This window comes from Schistocerca gregaria, unplaced genomic scaffold (assembly GCF_023897955.1).
Source record: "Schistocerca gregaria isolate iqSchGreg1 unplaced genomic scaffold, iqSchGreg1.2 ptg000827l, whole genome shotgun sequence".
NCBI lineage: Eukaryota > Metazoa > Arthropoda > Insecta > Orthoptera > Acrididae > Schistocerca > Schistocerca gregaria.
This window is the reverse complement of record NW_026062193.1, coordinates 39,971-43,967: the sequence shown is the minus strand read 5'-3', so window position 1 is coordinate 43,967 and position 3,997 is coordinate 39,971.

The window sequence follows — 3,997 nt, the reverse complement described above, 5'->3', positions numbered from 1 at the left end:
TTCCTCTCTACTGCTCTGTGTCCTGGTCCCTTGGTGGACTGAGGCGTACTGCGAGGCACTTCGTGCGCGGAACCGTGCTCTCCGCGTTTATAACTGTCCTCCTACGATGACAAACTACATCTTTTGTAAACAGTTGCGTGCACAGTGCCACTGCATTCTTAGAGACAAAATTAGTAAATGAAATCCATCTACGTTTTTGCTAAGTTCCTCTCGCTCTTCTGTCATTTGCGCCAAACTCGTAGGGATATCTGGGAGAAAGGGCCTTTCTCAGATCTCTGGATGACAGTACCAGATGTCATAGTGGACTCTATCGCTATCTTAAACTTCCTGGAGCTTTGTTTTGTGGAGATTTCGAGCTCTACGCATTATTACCCGGCCTTCCTCCATCGGAAAAAAGTGGAGGCGGCTTGGACAATAACCTTGCTTTTTCAGAATCTTGAGGCTACAATGCCGGATTTACTATGAGAGAGTTGTACTATAATGTCACTTAATCCCGATTCTGTTCCCCAGGGCTGGAAGATGTTAACATTCAGATGTTGCAGCACCTTCTCTTGCAGGCAAGTATTTTATCCTCCATACGGACAATCCCCTCTAGGTGGAAGGAAGGTTTCCGAGATGCTGGACTGAAGCCACCGTCACACCCAAGCATAAGCAGGGTAAGGAGAAACACTCTTCCAGCTACTGCCCCATTTCTCTCAGCAGCTGTTTGCAAGGTTATTGAACATATGATTCATCCCACCTGGCGTGGTGTGGATTTAGAGTGCGCCATTCTCCAGTTGACCATTTCTTCACTTTGTCCACCTATGCCATGAAGGGCTTTCTGTGGAAATCCCTGGCAAGCAATATTTTTCGATTCTGTGGAAGACACCTGCTGGAGGACAGGTATGTCTGTATTCTACACATAGCTTCCCTGTTCACCTCAGCAATTTTTAGAAGATGGAGTTTTCAAGGTGTATGTGGGTTGTGCCTCGTCAGACAACTTTATCCAGGAAAACGGTGTACCTCAATTTCCATCCTCAGCGTTGTCCTCTTTGCTATCGCCATTAACGCTATAATGGCCTGCCTCCTGCTGAGCACCTCTGGCTCCCTTTTTGTTGACGATTCTGCCATCCATTGCAGTCCTCCAGGAACCTCTCACATTGAGCGACGTCTCTAACTTCTTCACTCATGGAGCATCGAGAATGGTATTGTTTTTTCCACTGACAAAACCGTTTGTGTTGGTTCCTGTCAGTGCAGTTGATTTCTCCCCCCATATTCTCAACTTTGGCCTGCTGCTCTTCTGTTAGTTGAAACTACGAAATTCCTGTGGCTCATGCTCAATAGGAAACTGTTCGTTCTCACGCGTGTCCCACCTTGGAGCCCACTGTACGTAGTTCCTGAATGTAGGACATGTCCTCAATGATACTTCCTGGGGGCAGATTGAACCCCCCTTATCGGTTTGTACTGGTCCCTTGTCCAATAAAAACTAGAATATTGGTGCTTTGTTTACGCATCTGCGCGTCTGTCCTTCGTATGCCATCTCAACACTACCCACCATCGTCGCATCTGTTTGGCCACTGGCGCCTTTAATGCTAGCCAAGTTCAGCGCGTATGCCGAAGCTGTTGAATTACCAGTCATACTAAAGTTATCCTCAAGAGATAAACATGGCGTTTTTCCGCCATGCCAGGCCACCCATCCTATGCCTCCTTCGATGACTACTTTGATAGCCAGTATCGGGCCCACTCCTCTTCAGTTACCTCCTGGAGCCCATTTTCAGTTCTTGCTCCAGCAGCCGAACTTTACACTACTTGCAAGTATCCTAGTGGGAGTGAACCCTTCTCCACCTTGGCTTTCTGTGGCAGCCTGTGTTCACCTTAGCCTTCATTTGCTCCCCAAGGACACTACTGCAGCCTCGTTCTATTGCCTTGACTTCCACTACCTACACACGCGACTTTTTAATAGTACCTTTCTGTATGCTGATGGCTCTGACTGTGGTATCAGGTGTGCCGTTGTCATCTGCACCAACGTTTTTCCGTATCTGCCTTTGCAACACTACTCAGTATTTCCAGCAGAGCTCTTCGCCCTCTGAGGCCAGAATAGATCTGGTGACACAGGCTTTTCCATTGTCCTGTGCACGAAGACTAAAGGGCACAGAGTCTGACCACTGTACACTGCCCATCCATTGGTGCAACGGGTCCAGGAAAACTCAGTTTCTCACTCCTGAGGGATCCACTGTGATGTCCATGTGGTTTCCTGCTCAGGTCAGTCTGCCAGGAAATGAGGCTGCTGACGCTGCTGCCTAGACTGCAGTCCTCGTACCTCAGCCGGCTGGTTCTTATATTCTCCCAGATGATCTCTGTTCCTGTCTGCCAGCAGGTGGTGTCACTTTGGCATCACCAGTTGTCCTCCATTCTAGGAATAATCCCTGGGTTTTTAAGGCTCTCCCAGTGGCTTGGACAGCCTCCTCCTCTGCCCTCTTGACGTCAGATCATCTTAGCTGGGTTGCGTATTGGGCACTCTCTTCTTAGCCATCGTCCTTAGTTTAGAGGTGATCACTTACCACTTTGCACTCATTATCCTGAGTCTCTGACGATTCACAATGCACTTTTCTTAACCACTTATGTTCTCATTTACGTTTGCCGTCTACGTTATCAGGCGTGCCGCGGGCTATCGACCGTGTTTTACTCTCGATCTGTTGTAGCGATATGGCGAAGGACATTTAATCTTCAGTGTAGCACCTCCATTGTCTCTATGGTGTATTTTATAGACCTTTATCAGTCTTTGTTTTTAAGCTGTCTTTTCCTCCATCAATTGAGTTTACCGTTTAGTCGTTTTAACCCCTTCTTCATCTTCGTGTTCTACAGTTCTGACGTTGGCACGAAAGAACAAAATCTTTGCGCCTTACAACAAAAAACAGCAAACCACCTGGAATGACAGAAGCCATTTGTTCAGAGCCCCGGTGTTCCTAGGACAGGCACCTGCTCCTTGGCGTGGACGGCGTCAACAAAATGCGTATATGTTGTGCTCCCTGCGTCGTCAGAGGTGGCGTTTCACTAATGTTAGCTGTAAGCCTCCGTTTTGAGAAGTACTGTCAGTGCAGACAAATTACATGTGAGGACGTCTTCCGTATTTTAACAAATTTTGCTCGTTCTTATTATCCAATCAACAACGTAACCAAATTTCTTAGATATTATTTCTGGCACATCCACGATGTGAAGTGTAAGTACCATTGGGACTAATATTGCACCTTCATGTGAGCCATTGAGGAGGAATTCCTAGCTACTGATTGTATTTACTACAGTGACCTGGTATCATGTCACAAAACATGCTTTCAAGATTCTTTAACCTTTTGAATTGGGATTTCATTACCACTTCATACATTAGGCCCAGTCTCCCGATGATACCCTAGGCTTCAAACAAATTAATAAAAGCCAAAGATGTAGGCATCATCATCTGAAAGTTTGCATCAGTATGAGATGTCCAAAACTTAGCATGCACTGTTTCGTCTGGGGGCAAAAGCTGGCTGGCTGTCCATTTGTTTGACCAATCCCTATTACCAGTTCGCGTTCCAGAAATCTATAGAAAGGGGCGATAAAGTTAGAGAGCGTTGCTGCTGCGTGCCTGGAACACTCGGTAGAGCGTTTGAACAATAAAACTGTGTACTAAAAATAAAATTCTTGGCAGATTAAAGGCTAAGGTCCTGAGTAGTTGTAACTTGTAGAGTTTCCAACATTTCTTGTCTCAGCTTCGAATATATTCTTTGAATATTCTCAGGGTACATGCATCTTCGCTGTTACAGTAACCGCCCTCAAAAAGCTGTTGCCGTTATCGGCAGAAATAACTGAATGGTATGACTTCGTGTAAAACGATGAATGCCTGTATTCAATTCCTGTTTGTAGGTACCCTTTGCAACATAGGAATTAACATCATCAATGGGATTGTTCCTCCGATTCCTGCTGGAGCGAGACAGTATTGAAAATGAGGGAAATCTGACAAAATTTTGAGTTGTGACAAAGC